Source organism: Pan paniscus, chromosome 2 (assembly GCF_029289425.2).
Source record: "Pan paniscus chromosome 2, NHGRI_mPanPan1-v2.0_pri, whole genome shotgun sequence".
NCBI lineage: Eukaryota > Metazoa > Chordata > Mammalia > Primates > Hominidae > Pan > Pan paniscus.
Window position 1 is genome coordinate 157,866,730 of NC_085926.1, and position 20,223 is coordinate 157,886,952.

Sequence of the window (20,223 nt, forward strand, 5' to 3'; positions counted from 1 at the left end):
CCCGTTTCTAAAAAACTGACCAACAATAACAACAACATTTTCTGAGTACCTATTATGTGCCAGGTGCTGTCTCAGGTACTTTGGTCACACCAGAATTGAGCCAGGTACAAGTACAGTCCCTAACCTTGAGAACTACCAGCTGGTCTGTTGTGAAGTCAGGATTTGAACCCAGGCAGGTTGCGAGTTTTACATCAAAAGGGTTCTTCGAGTTCACTGAGTCCAATCCTCTCATTTTATAGATGAAAATGCTGCTTCAGTATTGTAAATATTTACAGTATTCTAAGGACTTTGAAACTATGAGATACGTACAAAGGAAGAAAGAGAGGCAAAGAACTTTTAAGTAGTTTGCCTAGGATTGCATAGCCAGGCATAAATGGCAGGGCTGAGATTCAAACCCTGACGGCCCAGCTTCAGTGTCCACACTGTTGACCACTAACCTGTCTGTCTTACTAAATGGGGAGTAGAATGTGGGCCCACTGGAAGCTGCCAGGCCTCGGGTCCACTGCAAGGCACCAGCCCTTCTCCCACATACCTGTCAGGATACCCTCTTCACCACCCAGCATGCCACACAAGGCCTGATCTTGAGGCAGAGAGCAGAAATGGGGTCAGTGGCAGCCCAGGCAACAAACTAGAGAGGAGTTTGTTCTCTGCTGTTTTCTCCCAGCCTTCAGTCAGCCTGGGAGAGTGATTTCCCAGCATCTCCCAAGTCATACAGAAAAGCCCTTGGAGACACAATGGGGGCCAAGCAAATAGCCCCCACCCTCCAGCTGAGCCCTCGCCACTCCTCTCTCGCCAAGTCCTGCAGCCCCTTTTGGCCTTTGCCTGACTTTGAGGGAACAAATCACCAATCTCCAATTAGGACTGACATTTGAGTGGAGAAACTTCAACAGATGGGTTGAGACAGATCTGCGGATTAGATACAGGGCCCTCATGAAATGTCGAGTCAAAAGTCCCCTCTGGGGTCTATCAGGCAAAGCACTCCAACTGGCCCTGAGCAAGGCGGGCCTGTGGAATCTGGACAGAGGCCTCAAGCCTGCCATCTCTGAGCCTGGGCTGCACACACACCACTCCTTGCCTTGCAGCACATTTTTGCAGCTACTTCCTGCTGTCAAAGAACAGACAGACTCATCTCCTTTGTGCTGATGTTTCTGGGTCCCAGCCACGTCAGCATCAGCCTACTGCATACCCCTGCAATACAAGGAACCTGGTCTGAAAAGCCTTCTAACTCTGCTACTGCTTTCAGGGACCCACAGCCGCTTTAAAACCATCACTCATCCCATATTTATTAAGCATACAATATGCGCCAGGCATTGTGCTCAGTGCCAGAGATCAAGTGGTAAATATGGCAAATATGGTCCCCTGCTTTACAGAATTGATGGTCCAATGGGGACACAGGCAATCACAACAAAGACTAATGATTATAGGGCTAGGAAACCTAGCTTAGTCTGGGGGGCCAGGAAAGACTTTCTGGAGGAAATCTGAGATTTAAAACATGAATGGAGTTTAAACAAGCAGAATGAAGAAGAGGAAGGAGAACTGGGCGAAAGAGGATTTGAGTCAGAGAGAGGAACACATGCAGAGGTCTTGGTTTGTGAAGAAATCCTCAGCTTTTAATTAGGGAATGCTGTGAAGAATGTGAGTGATAGGATGGCAATGGAATGTGGAGAAAGGAGGCTGGCAGGACAAGGATGGGCAAGGTCACCAAGGGCTTGTAAACCAAGTTAGAAGTTGTACTTATGAGGACAGCAGAAGCCAGTGTTGGGTTTTATGTAAGCAAAAGTGTGTCTGACTCAGCATTCCATGGTCATGATTCGAGTATAAAAATGAACTGGCCCAGCCAGGTGAAGTGGCTCACGCCTGTAATCCCAGCGCTTTGGGAGACCGAGGCAGGCAGATCACCTGAGCTCAGGAGTTTGAGACCACCCTGGGCAACACTAAAACACAAAAGAGTTAGCCAGGTGTGGTGGCACGTACCTGTAGTCCCAGCTACTAGGGATGCTAAAGCACGAGAATCACTTGAGCCCTGGGGCTGGAGGTTGCAGTGAGCCAAGATTGCACCACTGCACTCCAGCTTGGGCTACGGTGAGACTGTCTCAAAAAAAAAAAAATGAGCTGGCCCTTGGGCTTGCCGTCACCTCCTCAGATAGGCCTCCGCTGAGCACTCTAGCTTGCCTGGGGAGGAGGGACAGAGCTTTGATGTGAATGGAAGTTGGAAATTGTGATTGTCCCAGGTGTGACTGGTAAGTTATGGGATCCAACTGGGCTATGTTTTAAAGACTTCAACATGGCTCCGTCGATCACATGTCTTGCAAAAAACCAAGCCTTCCATTTCATAGCCAACCAACAGAAGCTCCATCTGGCCCACTTGCTATAGTGAACACCAGACGGAACCAAAGCCAGACCTTTGAGGAAGAAGTGTGAGGAGGGAGGTGGATGTTTCCCATAAAAGAGTAAACATGAACTTTCACTTTCTCTTGGACTCCAGGAAGGTATCAACAGCAACACTAAAACATTGAAACAGCATTACTTCCGCAAACAACTCACCCTGACAGAGTCTCATTCCTCAAAAAGAATGGTTTTAAAAGAATGGTGTGAACTCCACAAGGTTCAGCAGTAATAGTGAGGGAAACACGATAGGGGAAGGCCTGTGAGCTCATCCTGTGTGGGGAGGGGCCGGCAGGAAGTCCAGGCCCTGCCCTCAGTGACAGCAGGACTCCAACACTCATTCTGGAAGCCAAAATAAAGAAGGGGCGCTGACATGGGGTTGGTTGGGAGAAAGCTGCTTACCTCACAAAGAGGGAAACTAAAACTACCACAAATGTGAACTGTGGCTCTGTGAGTGGAGCCAAGGGGAGCGGGATTTCCTCTTGCTGTTCAGGAACAAGGGTTTCATGAGGCAGGTCTCTGGGCCAGACAGAGCCCTCTGTTTCTGCCTGCACATGGCTTCATCCTCAGAGGGTCTTCAGGAAGAAATGAGCCTCGAGTGTTCAAAAGTTCCCATTAGTCTTTACCTTTGAAAGGCCATTTTGAAAAGACTGATGAAAACTTGACACGTGTAAATATTAACCATGTATTGAATTATACACACAGGAATGATGAGCACATCTCATCATCAAGAAACAAGCAGTTATTTTACAAACCACGTACACAATAAAAATCCTTCCATGGAAGCATGTCTCCCCATCTCTGAATACCACAACTCAAGTGTCTAGGTTTGAGGTTTACTCAGGCACTGGGCTTTGAGAAGACAGCATTTATTTTTATTTTTGTTTATTTTCTAAAGACAGGGTCTCACTGTTGCTCAGGCTGGAGTGCAGTGGCACAATAATAGTTCAATGCAGCATCAGATTCCTGGGCTCAAGCAATCCTCCTACCTCAGCCTCCTGAGTAGCTGGGACTAGAGGCACACACCACCACACCTGGCTAATTTTTTAAAGTTTTTTGTAGAGTCAGGGTCTTGCTATGTTTTCCAGGCTGCCCTTGAACTCCCGGGCTCAAGTGATCCTCCTGCTGCAGCTTCTCAAAATGTTAGGATTACAGGGGTGAGCCACTGTGCCCAGTCAGGAGAATAGTATTGATTGATGCATATGAGACTAGCATGCACTAGCATGGACCAGCCTTGACTAAGTCTGGCTCCTGAAAATGAGTTCATAAACCGAGAGTCTCTTTTGGTAATCAATGAAAATGATAAATGGGCTGAGAAATTGACCATTAACTAGGAAAGCTACAGTAATTGGATTCTTTTTTCATCTGGAGAAACGGGTTGAAGAAGAAAAGCCCACAGAGGCTGATGGGGCTTTTGGGAGGAGATCGCTTGTTAAGTGTCATTAAATATATAAAAAGTTATGTGAAAAATGGTGAGCAAGATCTTTTTAAATCCACAGAGGAAAAATGAGAAAATGTACTTAACTAGCCACTCAGTCACCTAACCTAGTGGTCCCAACCTTTTTGGCACCAGGGATTGGTTTGATGGAAGACAATTTTTCCACAGGGGTGGCAGGCGGGGATGGTTTTGGGATGAAACTGTTCCACCGAAGATCATCAGGCATGAATTAGATTCTCTTAAGGAGTGCACAGTCTAGATCCCTCACATATGCATTTTACAGTAGAGTTCGCACTCCTGTGATCTGCTGATCTGACAGGAGGCAGAGCTCAGGCGGTAATTCTTACTGGCACTGCTCACCACCTCCTGTGCAGCCCAGTTCCTAACAGGCCATGGACTGGTACCAGCCCACAGCCCAAAGGTGGGGGCCCCTGCACTGAGGACCCCTGCCTTAACCCGTTTTGCACACTCCCTTCCCTCAACTACTATCCTCTGTGTCAAAAGCTATTTGGAGAATCGTGAAGCTTGCTTGTGCTTCAAAACTATGTAAAACTCATTCTAGGACCTTCTCTGCAGTTGTCATTTTTCAAAATGGCTGCCATGAAGCAATTGGCCACTGTTTAACAGAATAAAGATCACTAGTAAAATACAGGAGTTCATATGAGTGGACACATTATCTTAGCTATCACATCTGTCCTTGATAGTCCCCTAGCCACCATGGCCAAGGTCACCAGCACCCTGTAAAAATGCTGATAACCAGGCATCAAAGATTTTGAGAACTTTCTAGGCTTCTCTCACATCACACTTGATTTGAGCCCCCTCCCTCTCCAGTTCTGCTTCCTAAAACGCCATTCTTTTCCCCCAAACCTAGAGTTTTCCCACAGTCTCTGGGTGGATTACTTAGTTGTCCTGAGATGCAGGTTTTGTTTTTTGTTTCAGCCCTAGTTCATTTGCTGTCTCATCTTTGGTTTTATATTTTATAGCCTATGGGCAAATCCTACCCGGTGTTACTGATCAGCTCCAACACCACAACTCAGCTCCCTAAAGAAGGCTCCTCTTCTCTGGGAGGAGAAAATCAGCTTTTTGGCCATTTGTTGTGTTGTTTTATGGCCCCAAATATGTGAATCAAATAAAAATTGGTACCCATAGTTTTTAATATTGGTATGGTTTTCATGCAGTAGCTTTACTTTAAGGGGCATCTACCTATCCTAGACGGCCAAATGCTAACAAAAGATCAGGAAGACCTAGCCAACATCTCCCAAATGCCACTCTTTGCAACAAGTAGTGTTAGCATATTACAAAAACCATGATTTCATGGTCAAGAAAGTGGCACAAATGCTATGTTTAAGTTTATCATACCTAAACAGTGCTGGCACATAATAGGTATACAATAAGTATTGTTGATTGAATGCATGAACTAAATACAAATCTACAGGACTTCTCAGAAGCTTTACTGTTTTGGTGTGCACTATAAATCTCTAAGAGATTTTTCTCAAAACCTGCCCAAGGGATCCCACTCTTATTTTTCAGTGAATGCCAGGTATCATCTCATGGAACACTGTTATGTAGAGGAAATTAGTGTAAGAAATGCTGACCTAGTTCCTTCTCCTCCAAAGTGATATATTCACTATACTCTAGCCAGTTATATCTTTTGACCCAAAGCTACTTAAAATTATTATTTTTTTAAGATGGAGTCCTGCTCTGTCACCCAGGCTGGAGTGCAGTGGCGCGATCACAGCTCACTGCAACCTTCGCCTCCCAGGTTCAAGCAATTCTCCTGCCTCGGCCTCCTGAGTAGCTGGGATTACAGGTACATGCCACCACACCTGGCTAATTTTTTTTTATTTTTAGTAGAGACAGGGTTTCACCATGTTGGACAGGCTGGTCTCGAACTCCTGACCTCAAGTGATCTACCTGCCTTGGCCTTCCAAAGTGCTGGGATTACAGGCATGAGCCACCACACCTGGCTAAAATATTTTTAACTATTTATTATAATCAAGCATATTTTCATCCAAATCATGAAAAAGAGCTTCCCACCTATGCATACACCTTTCCATGGAATTCTCCAAAAGATCTCAATAGAAGAGGATTATTGGCCCTTTAGAGAAGTCGTATGCACTGAAGACCTTGACTGATTGGTTGAGTCTCCCAAAATAGAAGCTTTTTGGTCATTTGTTGTCTTGTTTTCTGGCCCAAAATACCTGAATCAAATAAAATTTGGCATGCATAGTGTATTAGTCTGTTATCATGCTGCTAATAAAGACATACCTGAGACTGGGTAATTTATAAAGAAAAAGAGGTTTAATGAACTCACAGTTCCACATGGCTGGGGAGGCCTCACGATCATGGCAGGAGGTGAAGGAGGAGCAAGTCACATCTTACATGGCAGCAGGCAAGAGGGCATGTGCAGGGGAACTCCCTTTTATAAAACCATCAGATCTCACGAGACTTATTCACTGTCATGGGAACTGCATGGGAAAAACCAGCCCCCATGATTTAATTACCTCCCACCAGGTCCCTCCCATGACACAAGAGAATTACGGGAGCTACAATTCAAGACGAGATTTGGATGGGGACATGGCCAAACCATATCATCCCACCCCTGATTTCAAAACCAATCATGCCTTCCCAACAGTCCCCCAAAGTTTTAACTCATTTCAGCATTAATTCAAAAATCCACAGTCCACAGTCTCATCTGAGACAAGGCAAGTCTCTTCTGCCTATGAGCCTGTAAAATCAAAAGCAAGTTAGTTACTTCCCAGATACAATGAGGGGTACAGACATTGGGTAAATACACCCATTCCAAATGGGAGAAATTGGCTAAAATGAAGGGGCTAGAGGCCCCATGCAAATCTGAAATCCAGCAGGGCAGCCAAATCTTAGAGTTCTGAAATGATCTCTGTTGACTCCATGTCTCACATCCAGGTCAAACTGATGCAAGAGGTGGACTCCCATGGTTGTGGGCAGCTTTGCTCCTGTGGCTTTGCAGGGTACAGCCTCCCTTCTGGCTGCTTTCACAAGCTGGCATTGTCTGCAGCTTTTCCACATGCATGATGCAAGCTGTCAGTAGATATACCATTCTGGGGTCTGGAGAATGGTGGGCCTCTTCTCACAGCTCCACTAGGCAGTGCTCACACCCCACATTTTCCTTCTGCACTGTCCTACCAGGGGTTCTGCATGAGGGCCCTGCCCCTGCAGCAAACTTCTGCCTGGACATCCAGGCATTTCCATACATCCTCTGAAATCTAAGCAGAGGTTCCTAAACCTCAAATCTTGACTTCTGTGCACCCACAGACTCAACACCATGTGGAAGCTGCCAAGGCTTGAGGCTTACACCCTATGAAACCATGGCCCAAGCTGTATCTTGGCCCCTTTTGGCCACAGCTTGAGCAACTAGTATTCAGGGCACCAAGTCCCTAGGCTGCACAGAGCAGAAGGGCCCTGGACCAAGCCCACAAAACCATTTTTTCCTCCTAGGCCACCAGGCCTGTGATGGGAGGGGCTGCCACAGGAAGATCTCTGACATATCCTGGAGACATTTTCCCCATTGTCTTGGCAATTAACACTTGACTCCTTGTTACTTATGCAAACTTCTGCAGCCAACTTGAATTTCTCCTCAGAAAATGGGTTTTTCTTTTCTATCACATTGTCAGGCTGCAAATTTTCCAAACTTTTATGCTCTGCTTCCTTTTTAAACATATGTTCCAATTCCAAACCATATCTTTGTGAATACATAAAACTGAATGCTTTTAACAGCACCAAAGTCACCTCTTGAACACTTTGCTGCTTAGAAATTTCTTCCAGCAGATGCCCCAAATCATGTCTCTCAAATTCAAAGTTCCACAAATCTCTAGGGCAGGGGCAAAATGCTGCCAGTCTCTTTGCTAAAACATTGCAAGAGTCATCTTTATTCTAGTTCCCAGCAAGTTTCTCATCTGCATCTGAGACCACCTCAGCCTGGACTTTATTGTCCATATCACTATCAGCATTTTGGTCAAAGCCATTCAACAAGTCTCTAGGAAGTTCCAAACGTTTCCACATCTTCCTGTCTTCTGAGCCCTCCAAACCCTTCCAACCTCTGCCTGTTCCATAGTCGCTTCCACATTTTCAGGTATCTTTACAGCAGTGCCCCACTACCCAATACCAATTTACTGTATTAATCCATTCTCATGCTACTAATAAAGACATATCTGAGACTGGGTAATTTATAAAGAAAAAGAGGTTTTAGTAGACTCACAGTTCCACATGGCTGGGGAGGCCTCACAATTATGGCGGAAGAGGAAGGAGGAGTTAAGGGACTTCTTATATGGCAGCAGGCAAGAGGGCATATGAAGGGGAACTCTCCTTTATAAAACCATCAGATTTCATCAGTTTTATGCACTGTCACAAGAACAGCATGGGAAAAACCTGCCCCCATGGTTCAATTACCTCCCACCAGCTCCACGTGGGAATTGGGGGAGCTACAATTCAAGATGAGATTTGAGTGGGGACACAGCCAAACCATATCACATAGTTTTTAATAACAGTATGGTTTTCATGCAGTAGCTTTACTTTAAGGGGCATCTATTATAGAGGCTTTAGTACCAGATAACATTTAACATAGCTGTGCCTCAGTGTCCCATGCATCTGTGAGACATCCGCCTCCTCCTGCCTTCTGTGAATGCCAAGAAAATGCATCCACTGATAGATATTTTAAAAAACCTGAAGCTTTCCATGCATCCTGTGCCCCATGTGTATTCACAATTATTTATAATAATATTACATCTACTCAGAAATAACTTATCAAAAGCAGAAAGGAAATTTTATTTTGAAATGCCCTCACAATGTCCAGAAGAGACATTCTGTGGCTTATGCCTTGAAATTTGCAATCTTCTTCATTGTAAGTAACTTCTATACCATCACTCAGAGCCAATTTACATTTTTTTTTTTTTGAGACAGAGTCTCCCTCTGTTGCCCAGGCTAAAGTGCAGTGGTGTGATCTCAGCTCACTGCAACCTCAGCCTCCCAGGTTCAAGCAATTATCCTGCCTCAGCCTCCTGAGTAGCTGGGATCACAGGCATGCACCACCACGCTTGGCTAATGTTTTTGGTATTTTTAGGAGAGACAGGATTTCACCATGTTGGTCAGGCTGGTCTTGAACTCCTGACATTGTAATCTGCGTGCCTCAGACTCCCAAAGTGCTGGGATTACAGGCGTGAGCCACTGTGCCCGGCACCAATTTACTTTCATATCACACATAATTCTCACAATTTTATGAACTTGCGTAAAAGTATAAAAACAAGTTTAAAATTCTAACAGTTAAAAAAAAAAAAACTAGCAGCCTGGGGCTCTTCAGTATGATGGACAAATGTCCCTATTGTAATGATCTACTTAACTCCTTGTCCTGGCACTTCCTTTGTTTTTATAGCTGTGGTCACTATCACTTTACACCTGTAAGTCTAACCAGTCTCTCAAACCTGGAAGCAATCTACCTTGGCAAGGACAGGCAGAAAGGAATGGCTCAATGGCCAGCATCATGCTGGTTTTACAGAGTCTTGCCCTGACAGTAGCACCCCAGTTGTTCACCATCTGAGTTCTGCCACATTCTGCAGATATAGCCCTGCATTGTACCATTCTGGTCCACTTGAAGTCAATTTTGGGCCAGTCTACCTTAAGGACAGTCTAATTCAAAAGCTAATATATTTTTTCTTTTACATATGATGACTACATTTTTCAGAACTAAAAATTAGTACATAAAGTCTAAGGACAAATCATTTTCTGACCTATGAGTCACATTCAGTGGTATACTTAACAAATTATTTTATTGAAGCAAAATTCATGTAAAAAATAGATTTAGCTACACATGTATATATAATCAGCTATGTAATTTTTAATCATTATAAGTTGGAATTTTCTTTAAAAATCTGTGCACATGTACCCTAAAACTTAAAGTATAATAAAAAAAAGTCTGTGTTATGTGACCACCTTTATTCCATTACCTATAAGCATTCATATTTGCTTATTGAATTAACTTTATTCCTCTATGCTATGGGAATATTTTTGTATATGAAAACTTGTTCACTTCTGTAGAACTGTTGGCAATCCTTAGAGAAAAGATCTAACACAATTGGAAAGATTATTTCTACTATAAGTGACCCTCAATTAGGACTAAATTGACGTGCATTTTTACATCTTTTTGTTTTATTTTTCCATATTAATTATCAAACTTGTATCAACAGCTACCTAATATAACACTGGATTGATTTCTAATTTTTCTCTCAGTAATGATTTGGCAAAGTCTAAATCACAGATTGGGGAAATAAAGACTTTTCATTGTTGTTATTTTCTTGATATTATTACAATTTCAGTTATTTGCTCTGTAGTTCCAAAGATAACGTTTTTAAATTCCTGGTTTAGTGGTGGGTTATTTTTCTCTTTTTATTATTGTTAATGTCTGATGTTATTGCCTTTTAAGAAAAACGGTATTTAATATTTCTACTTTTGACATTTATTGAGGGGTTTTGTTACCTAATAAACAGTTTATAGAACACACACACACACACACACACACACACACATACACACACGCGAACTTGCTTGGGCATTTTGGATTTTATAGCACTAGAAAAAAATGAAGGCTATTTTCTCTCTGAAAAAATTGAAAATAATCCATTTATATGCTTATAGGCATACATGTCCCCTTCTCAGGGGAGAAACAACTGTCACTTCTTAGCCAAATCAAACAGGCTAGTTCAGCTCAGAGGCCTTTTATAGTCTGGGGATCTGAGCCACATTTGCCTCATCTGTAAAAACAAAGCACAGAGCAAGGGCTACTGTCAGTTTCAAACGAAATCATGTTCATGCAAGCGCTCTGAGAGGGACTATAAAGCTAAAAGCATATTATTACCAATGGGATAGGGATTCAAGCTAAGCACCATGGTGTAAATGTGGTCAGGACATGAGGGTCTATAAAGCTAAAAGCATATTATTACCAATGGGATAGGGATTCAAGCTAAGCACCATGGTGTAAATGTGGTCAGGACATGAGGGATAAAGATTCCCAGGAAGCCTCTGAAGGCCAGGCCTGCCTAGTCCTTAAAGCTAAAGAAAGGCACCCCTGGTGGGATGCAAGAGAGACTCAACCTATCATTTTCTGCTTCTGGTCTTAGAACTCTGCTCATCCGACCACCCGTGAGGAGAGAAAGTAAAGTGAAATAGATGGTAATAGAAGAAAGCAAATGTACTCATTTGTATGAGCCTGGCTACATTCATTCTGATCCTTTCCTAAGACAATCACTTTACCTACAAGTGTGGGTGATCTGTCAGCTCTGGAAACAATCCACCTTGGGAAGAATAGGGCAGGATAAAGAGCTTTTATATTGCTCCTATAAAAACTCAACTTTTATACATGTAGCGTTACTCAATCTATAGTTATGTAGTATATATAACACAATAGATTATTATACAATTATATAAATTGATCACACTATATTTTGCTTTCTCACATACCTGTCTCCCATACCAGACCATGAGCATCTTAAAGGCAAGGCCCAGGTCTTACTTATATTTTTATTCCCACCTCTGACTGATGGCCATAGTAAACATTCAATACACGCTTATTAATTTGAACTCTGTGTGACAGATCCTGGTTCAAACACTGAGGATAAAAAGATGAATGAGACAATGGCCTGGCCTTCAAGGAGCTCACAATTATCCACTTCCAGTTATCCCAGACTCACTACCTAAGTCTAGAAAGTATTCATGCCTCCTTCTTCTTTTCCTGTTCTTTTCTGCCCATGGAGTTTCCCCATGGGTTTCATGCCCTTCACTCTTTCATTGCCACTCTCGATTTCAGTAGAATGTTCTTGTAATTGTCCTTATCTGCCACGCTTGCCTTTAATCTGCATTGTTTAAAAAACATTTTCTTTGGCATGGTGAGTGACTAAAGTTTAAAAGTTTGGCATGAAGGTGTCATCAGATATCTCATTTGTTTCCATCTCATGGTGTGAGAGTTTCACTTCCATCCAATATAAACACAAGGGCTGGGTCTGACTAGCATTTAACTCATCAGCTGAGTTGTGTAACAGACCCTTTGTTTTAAGCAATAGAAGAGGCAAGGGGCACCATTATTGTGTTGTGCTTAGGGTATCAGTTGACCTTAATCCAGTCCTGGTCCTTTCACTGCTTATTAGTAACACTAGTGAAAGGCTTGTTGCAGGAACATAACAAATCTGATCTTTAAAAACAGACATCTTGGTTATCTTGTGCAATCTGGCCTCAGACTACCTGCTCAGTTTCTTTTTCTTTCAAGTATCCATCCTGTGGTTCATCCCAGTTGACACTCTCTTTCTCCCAAGATCACCCCTCTAAACCGTATATGCTTCCCTCACCAGCCTGTTCACTTACCTAGAGTCTACAACTTAGGAAGACAGCTTCAGTTCCTCCTCCTCCACAGGGCCTGTTTGGAGAATGTCTAGAACTCATAGCATATTGCATCAAGTAACAGACATGGAATACATTGTTCAGTGGCCCATGAATTCTCCTGGATTACTCTTAAATGTTTATTTTATTTTACTTTTATTTTTTAAATAGAGACAGGATCTCACTATGTTGCCCAGGCTGGTCTCAGACTCCTGGCCTCAAGCAATTCCCCAACTTTGGCCTCCCAAAGTGGAGGGATTACTGGTGTGAGACACTGCACCCAGCCTGTTCTTAAATGTCAATATATATCATCATATTTTAACCCCCAGTTAGAAGGCCAGTTCCTGGAGGTCTACATCTGTGTTTTTTAGTACAGGGCAACATGAACAGTAGGTGTACAATAAATGTTTGTAAAAACTGTTCTCGGGATTTCCGTTATTCATAGAACTCCCACCTGTCCTCATTTTCCTCTTCCCCAAATCACAAATCATTATCATTAGGCTTTAATCCAAATTCAGGTAGATGCGAGAGTCTTCTCTCAGTCTCTCTCACTTAGGGGCAAGTCTACTAGGTCGAGGACATCCCCAGGAAAATTTGAATAAAGATATTTGTGGGAAGTTTGAACTTGGCACTTTCCCTTGCATGTCCTCCTGAACAGCAGTGGGGAGTTTCTCTTCCTTATTAATGTAAGGTTCTTTCCTGTCATTCAACAAATTAAGGATGGTGGTCCTGAAGGAGGAACCAATAAGAATCTAAACAAGGGCCAAAATTGACAAATGGGATATAATTACATTAAAGAGCTTCTGCACAGCAAAAGAAACTACCATCAGAGTGAGCAGGCAACCTAAAGAATGGGAGAAAATTTTTGCAATCTACTCATTTGACAAAGGGCTGATATCCAGAATCTACAAAGAACTCAAACAAATTTACAAGAAAAAAACAAACAACCCCATCAAAAAGTGGGCGAAGGATATGAACAGACACTTCTCAAAAGAAGACATTTATGCAGCCAACAGACACATGAAAAAATGCTCATCATCACTGGCCATCAGAGAAATGCAAATCAAAACCACAATGAGATACCATCTCACACCAGTTAGAATGGCGATCATTAAAAAGTCAGGAAACAACAGGTGCTAGAGAGGATGTGGAGAAATAGGAACACTTTTACACTGTTGGTGGGACTGTAAACTAGTTCAACCATTATGGAAGACAGTGTGGTGATTCCTCAAGGATCTAGAACTAGAAATACCATTTGACCCAGCCATCCCAGTATATACCCAAAAGATTAGACCCAGTATATACCCAAAGGATTATAAATCAGGCTGCTATAAAGACACATGTACACGTATGTTTATTGTGGCACTATTCACAATAGCAAAGACTTGGAACCAACCCAAATGTCCATCAATGATAGACTGGATTAAGAAAATGTGGCACATATACACCATGGAATACTAGGCAGCCATGAAAAAGGATGAGTTCGTGTCCTTTGTAGGGACATGGATGAAGCTGGAAACCATCATTCTGAGCAAACTATTGCAAGGACAGAAAACCAAACACCACATGTTCTCACTCATAGATGAGAATTGAACAATGAGAACACTTGGACACAGGAAGGGGAACATCACACACTAAGGCCTGCAGTGGGGTGGGGGGAGGGGGAAGGCATAGCATTAAGAGATACACCGAATGTAAATGATAAGTTAACGGGTGCAGCACACCAACATGGCACATGTATACATATATAACAAACCTGCACATTGTGCACATGTACCCTAGAACTTAAAGTATATTTAAAAAAAAAGAATCTAAACAAGGAAGTCTCAATATCTCAAGAATCTACATTCGGCTGAACTGAGTCTCCATAGCCATAGCAAGGACGGTTGACCTGAGCAAAGTAAGTAAGGAAATGAGTTTGCAGAAGTGCAGAATGATAACAACAATGAACCTCAGCTGCCACTGTGTGCATACCATGAGCCACCAAGCACATCACATTATAGTCATGCCATCATCTAATCCTTGCAACACTCCCATGCCAGCAGGATTATCAGTATCCCCATTTAACAGATGAGCAAGCGGGGGCTCAAACTGCTTAGTGACACCAAAGCCTGACTTCAGAGCTTGTTAACCCCACCACTACAGCACACTGAGTGGGACTTTTCTAACCACTATTGAAGCTCAACCCAAGAAATGAAAATGTATTCACCATGACCAGAGTATTCTTTATAATCATGAGTTGATTTTGAAGCTAACTTTCCTAAAAATGGCTCCAAATACATTTTAAAGTAATTCCCAAGTATCTAGGCTTATTATGTCCAAGTAAGCTCTGAGGATTACAGAATAAAATTATTATATGACACAGCAACACCAACTTCCTGCTTTGGCCAATCCTGCAAGCCTCATCAACCACAGGCAGAAAAATTAATTGACTCAATTGGGCAGAACAGAGCAGAGCAGTGCTCCAGGTGAGTCGTTGTGACCCAGCCAGTGATCCAACCTTGACTTCTGAGCTCTAATTGCCTTTACTGTAGACATGATGAGCAGGACTGAAGATAGGAAGATAGCATCTCATTATGAGTCATTCACCTGCTGGAAGCGGGTGACTGACAACTCGAGGTTTTTGGCTCAGTATTCTAGAGCAATGTTTTAAAAACATTAGTTATCTGTTAGATCACTTTACTGAGTAGTAACCAACATGACAGAAAGAAAAAGGAAATAGGGAAAGAAAAAGAAGAGGGGTAGAGCAAGGGAAGGGAAGGGAAGAGAACAGAAGGGAAGGGAAGAGAATGGAAGGGAAGGGAAGGGAAGGAAGGAGGGAGGAAGGAAGCAAGGAGAGAGAGAAGGAGGGAGGAAGGAGGAAGAAGAAAAGAGAAAGAGACAAAATAAAGTGCATTCATACAGTGTGAGTAAGTACTGTTTTGTGAAACAACTTTCAGTTGAAATAATTATTTAATATACATGTTTACTGAAATACAATTTCAACATGTATTTCTTACTGTGGTTGCAGTCTAAAAACATTTGAGTAGCACCGGCCTTGATCTTCAAAGTAAAAAATTATTTAAAACACAGACTATCAAATTTCCACAATTGTTGGGCTAAGTTGGAAACACTTCCAAAGTTTTCCTTTCTACCAACCTAACAGCTCACTGTACAAGTTTGAGAAGAGACTTTCAGGTTTTTTCACTGTGTCTGAAGGTTCTCTCCCAAACTTTGATCCTCAATTTAAGGAGACAGAGAAAACACGAGTGATCATTTCTGAAATGCTTTTTCTTAACCACCTAAGAAGGCTTCAGATTTTAAATTTCTGCTCACTTTAGGGTCATGCACTGAGTTTTGGGTGCAGACCCCCGGTGAACCCATACTGAGCAAGTGGCCCCACTCTGTGCTCCCACTGCAACTTGACCATACAAAGATGTCACAATCTCATCACTTGTCTCTCGCCAAATTGTGAGTCCCTCATGTCTGGAACTATGTATCCCTGTTTTCCCACAATTCAGTGCCTTACATGTAGTTTTGGGCACTTTCTAAGTGTTTGGTGAATTAAAAAATCAGCAAATCTGCTATCTTTTAAGATCCACTAGGTGATGTACCACATTTAAATTTGCTAAGTTATTTCATTAACCAGAGGGTTAACGAGATTTGCTTGCATAGTGCATGTCTGGCTTTGAAATTAGAATTCCTCCTCTTGCAATTACCAGGATTAAGTGAAGGCCTTCAAGTTACAGTGAAGGATCAGGGAGATGTGTGTTCCCATCCCATAATTTACAGCCTCCAGTGAGAGTTGCCCATGGGACAATTATTTGCATTAGAACACAAAGAACACCTGGGAGAGGAAGAAGAATTATATTTGGGACAGACTCCTGAGCAAAGGAGAAAGGGGTCAAGCCCAGTTTCTCAGAGAGAACCTCCCCAGGGGGATCAGGAACATACCCAGAAGCCAGAGAAGATGCTGGGATGCCATACTGGAAACCAGTTGAAAGTTGGTGAGGAGAGACATTTCTAGGGGGCACCTGCTTGATGCCTCTCAGCTGCACCCCAACTTTTCTCCAAGCGGAATTATACCAATCCTTGAGAGAGAGGGTGATTAAAAATTGAGACTATATAGCATCCTTTCTGTGCTAATTCAGGAGATGTAACACTGGAGGGGAGGGCCTATCTCCTCTCAGTCCGCTAAGTGTGAACTTCCCCAGCAATGATGTCCTCACCGAGATAGCTTTAAGATTAATCCTTAGAACAGAGGAGGCCATGGCAGTAGCAGCTCCTGTTCAGACCCTGCAGAGATGGAGTCTGGAGCCTACAGCAGCCACAGAAATACTTGAAAAGGGATCAAGAAGAGCGATGGAGACTCTCAGAGACTTTGAGGAAAGGAGAATCCTGAGATGAATTCTGGTCCAGACTGTTGCTATAGGGGCAGAAACGAAGTGATCCCTTTCCTCCCCATCGCAAAGGCTCGCATCCAACACCACATAACAACAACAACAACAAAACCAGGTTAACAAGAAAGGCATAACCAAGGTATTACATGCACATGTGTGCATAGGAGTCATACAAAATATGAACTCAAAGAGGGGCTGGATGGTTGAGGCTTAAATTCCCTCTTCATAGGAGAGAGGAAAATGGGGCAATGAATAGACCCAATGCTCGGATAATAGCTAGTAAATAATTCTCTTTGGGAAGGTGAGGGGAAGAACTGCACAGGAACAAAGGTTATTTTATTATGCAGAAAAAGACCCCCAGGTTATCTCTCAGAGCTGCCCTTAGGAGAATAGAAGAAAAGTCTGTCTGGGTGTGGTGATAATTCCAGGTTCTTCTCTTCTCTGGTGGTTAATCTCTCCTGGTTATTTGATGAGATTCCTGGGGAAGGTGTTTAAGACAATTGCAATTTTTTTTTTTTTCTTTTGAGAGAGTCTTGCTCTGTCTCACAGGCTGGAGTGCAGTGATGCAATCTCGGCTCACTGCAAGCTCCACCTCCTGGGTTCAAAGCAATTCTCCTGCCTCAGCCTCCTGAGTAGCTGGGATTACAGGCACGTGCCACCATACCCAGCTAATTTTGGTATTTTTAGTAGAGATGGGATTTCATCATGTTGGCCAGGCTGGTCTTGAACTCCTGACCTCAGGTGATCCACCTGCCTTGGCCTCCCAAAATGCTAGGATGACATGTGTGAGCCACTGCCCCTGGCCAATTCTTTCTGAAGTTTTTCTCAGTCAGATAAGAATTCCAGAGAGAGCCCTTTCCCTGCACTTCAGGTGAAAGAACAAGGCAAGGCTAGAGGGACCTTGGTTCTGAGGCAGCTTCTAAGGCCCCTCAGCGTGTCTAAGCACCAGTCTTTGAGGTATCACTTTCTGAGCCCCATCATTGGGAAGCCGTGGAAAATTGAAGTTAGCTTCATTCCTGTCACCATTATTAGTGAACCCACTGTCTGACCTTTCCCAACTGATGTGGCATGGCAAAAAATAGGCACCTCCCTCCCAGCACTGTGGAAAATCCTTCAGCATAAATCAGCCTTTTTCCAGATAATTCAGATATCTGCCAGTCCAACTCTGGGAAGCTCATTTATGTCCAGGAAATGTGTTCGTGAGTCAGGCCCTATAAGCATAATTTCATTATTAGAAAATGTTACTATTCTATGAGGAACTATAGATTGGGACTCTACCTCTTGGCCTATTTTAATTTTAGGATATGGGGTTCCATTGTGTAATGCACACTTCTGTATGAAGCCACAGAAATCCCTTCTGAAATTTTCAGTTGGGTAATACTCTTTTGTTTCTATTCTGTTATCACATTAATTAGCTGAAAACTTGTATCAAAACTTCTAGGAATTTTTAAAGCATTGTATAACTGTTGAAAGAGACTTACACAAAGCAATACTGCCATTGACTCATGGTTTCCAATAAGAGGGATAAAAACCAAGACTCCTTATTTCTTAAGAATAATCTATCCATTGAAATGTCATCTACTTGTTCTATTAAAGACCTTTGATGCTGCATGATGTATTAGCTCTTGGGAAGTAGAGTCTGTCCTTATGTTAAAAGAAAGAGAAAACATTAGGACCTTATGTTTTTAAGATTTTAATTTCTATGCTGCAGGTTAGAATGGATAATTACCAAAAACAGCCATAATACCTGCCATTTGTTCTGTATTTACCATGAGCCAAGTGCCTTATATGCAATATCGTATTTAATCCTCAAAATCATCCTAGCAGCAAAGCTGACACTCCGCTACTACACAATAGCAGATTGTTAAACTACAGAAGTATTTCTTTACTGGTTGGTATATACTCACTGCCCTGACCCCACTGAGTAACAGCCCCCTCCCACTCATGCATACACACTCTACCATTACCTTTCCACTTCCAGGACTGTTCCATGATTCAGGACTGAAGTGTTAATGCCAGCGACTGTTGCGATTGGTCAGTGACCATCCTGTACTTGTGGCTAAATATCTCTAATGTCACCCTTGCCTATGGAGTAGATATGGTTATCTTCATCTGGAGATGAGGAACCAGAAGCTTTAAGGAGTATGACAGACTCTATTTTCCAAAATTGGCTAAAAATAATTTCCAATCATTCATGCTCTTCAAGAAACTTGTCACTTCCCTATCAAGAGTTGGAGTCTATCTCTCATCCCTAGAAACTGGGTGGGCCTGTGTGGCTGTCTCAATGAATCGGATGTGGCAGATGTATGACTTCTGGAGCTGGGTTATCAAAGGCAATAACAGTTTCCACTTGACTCTCTCTCCAGACACCTGCTGGTGGATTACAAACACCATGTAGAAGAAGTCCAAGCCTCAAGAAGAGGTCACGTGCAAGTGCTCTGGCCAAAAGCCTCAGCTGAGGTCCCAAACATGTGAGTGAATGAACCTTTAGATTATCTCATCTTCCAGCTGTTGAGTTGGTACTCAACCTTAACTTCCAGCTAAGGCCCCAGACATTTTGGAAAAGTGACAAATTGCCCTGCTATGCCTTGTCTAAATTTTTGACCCCAAAATTTATGAGTATACAATACAGGGGGAATTCTTTATATGGCAATACATAATCATAACAGAAAAGCTAAACAATTTGCCCAAGGTAATATAGCTTGTACTTGGTGAAGCCAGGATTTCAACCTAAAATTATCTGACTTTGAAAGCAAGCATTCTTAACTACCAGGTGACATTGCTCCTTTGAGTAAAACTCCAAGAGGCAACATGGTAGGGTAAAGATGCTAGGTGGACCATCTTTCAGCTGGACATATGAGGTTGATGAATGGGCCAGGGCTGGCATCATTCTCCATGGTGTTCACCCAGGCTCCTCTTATTTCAAGGCTCTACCATGCGTGGTTTCCATTCCTAACATAATCTCCTGGCCCAAGATGGCTGTTCCAACTCTAGGCATCATATCCCCATTCCAGTCATTAGGAAGATGGATAGAATAGAAGAGCAGGCACCCCTCTTTTCTAGAAAACATTCTGAAAGGTACAGACTCTATTTCTGCTTACATCCCACTATTCAGAAATTAGTCACATGGCACATCTAGCTGTAAGTGATGTTGGGTGATCATGTATCCAGCTAAAAACTAGGGGCATGTTTCCGTAGATTCTAGAGTGTAAAAAAAGAGCTCTAATATTGGAATAATTGGCAATCTCTGCCATAGAAAAGAAAGGAAATTGGGTAGGAAATGAATGTTTCCAGTTGGGAGCATGATAATCCCTCACTTTCTTTACTTCCTCCAATACTTTAAAAAATGTTTATCATCTATTATTAAATATCTTCTAGAGGATTTAAACTGATTCAACTGTAAGAGTTTTTGGATACCCTGAGACAACACAAATCTCCTAACTGTGTTGTAAGGGTAGATTTGCCCTGAAAACAATCTGAGCTCAAACTACTATGGCCCATCATACTCCAGAAAACTGGAAATGCTAGGCAGATCAAGAACCCAACAAGAAAAAATTGTGTCCTGTTTAGACATCATACCACAGAAAGCCATACAGAAAACCTCATTGAGAAATAAAGGTT

At 42.5% G+C, this 20,223-nt stretch overlaps 1 long non-coding RNA gene across 5 annotated transcripts in view; it reads right to left on the reverse strand.

Annotated features, from left to right (window-relative positions):
- LOC117979808 (uncharacterized) overlaps positions 1-20,223 on the reverse strand; it is a 140,629-nt gene that overhangs the window by 25,846 nt on the left and 94,560 nt on the right. The window contains exon 6 of one of the 5 annotated variants that reach the window (XR_008624923.2): positions 6,150-6,291. The exons of the other annotated variants lie outside the window; for them this stretch is intronic. This is a non-coding gene — a long non-coding RNA (uncharacterized LOC117979808). Of the gene's footprint in view, positions 1-6,149; positions 6,292-20,223 lie in introns of those variants that run through there. 5 annotated transcript variants of the gene reach the window in all.